Below are 1,548 nucleotides of genomic sequence, written 5' to 3' on the forward strand. Positions count from 1 at the left end.
ACACACACACACACACACACACACACACACACACACACACACACACACACACACACATACACACACTTACACAAGTATATACATATCACAGGCTTCTTCCAGTTTCCATCTGCCAAATCCATTAACAAAGCTTTGGTTGGCCTGCCCAAGGTACCACACAGTGGGACTGAACCTGGAACCATTTAGTTGAGAAGCTTCTTACCACCCAACCATGCCTGCATCTACTGCAGAAGTGGAACCCGACTTTTTTTACAACAAAACTTTATGTAGACCCCTAAGGGCCATATGGACCCCCAGTTGAGAACCACTGGTCTAGCCTGTTAGTGACCACCCAGTGTCTCCTGGTTATAAAGAAAAGGGCGAATGGCTATACTTCACCCTCACTCACTACCTTTTATCCTTAACTTGTTAATCATTGGGCTGCGGCCATGCTGGGGCACTGCCTTGAGGGGTATTAATCAAGCGAATCAAACCCCAGTAGTTGTTTTTCTTTAAATCCTGGTACTTATCTGTCTATATCTATCTGTCTGTCTGTCTGTCTGTCTGTCTGCCTATCTATCTATCTATTCATCTATCTATCTATCTATCTATTCATCTATCTATCTATCTATGTATCTATCTCTCTCTCTCATTATCTATTTATCTATGTATCTATGTATCTATGTATCTATCTATCTATCTTTCCCTCCCCCTCTCTATCTATCCATCTAATTAACCATCTTCCTCCCCTCTTTCTCTCTATCCATCGTTAAACAACAGATGAGAGTTTTGCAGTTTCTTGTTAAACAGCCTGCACAGATGTTTACCAAATGTTTGGGTGGCACATAGGCTCATTCCCTCCATCAGCACGACATTGCCTGTACAGGTACCCAAGTTTGCCACACATCAGATATCAAAATTATCAGAAAACCATGTAGAATGAAGGGTTTTGCTCAAGAACACAACTCACCAACCGGTCCAAGAATTGAACCCAAGATCTTGCATTTATGAGTGTAACACCCTAATCACTAAGCCAAATGCCCCTCACACACACACACACACACATGTCTGATGGGCTTCTTTCAGTTTCTGTCTACCAAATTAACTCATAAAGATGTGATTGGCCTGAGGCTATAGCAGAAGGCTCTTGTCCAGGGTTACATACCAGTGGGGTGGGACTGAACCTGGGACCATGTGATTGGAAGCAAACTCCTTAACGACAAAGTCATGTCTACACTTATATGAATATATAAAGAGGCACTTAAACACACACACATACACACGGACAGGGTTTTTTAGTGAACTGTCACCCACTTATGTTCAATAACACACACACACTCTCTCTTTCTTTCTCTCTCTCTCACACACACAAATACACGCACACACACATGCATGACATGAATTGTGAATTTTTAATTGTTTTCTAGCTGGCAATCCTTAAATTTCTAATAATTTGTGCCTTTGTGTGTGTGTGTGAGACTCTTTGTCTAATGAGTGAAGTGCGTGCTGTAACTTTCCTCTGGGAATGCTTTCATTAGTATTGTTTGGCCGACAGAGACAGATCGACAC

The sequence above is a fragment of the Octopus bimaculoides genome, chromosome 26 (assembly GCF_001194135.2).
Source record: "Octopus bimaculoides isolate UCB-OBI-ISO-001 chromosome 26, ASM119413v2, whole genome shotgun sequence".
In the NCBI taxonomy this organism is placed as follows: domain Eukaryota; kingdom Metazoa; phylum Mollusca; class Cephalopoda; order Octopoda; family Octopodidae; genus Octopus; species Octopus bimaculoides.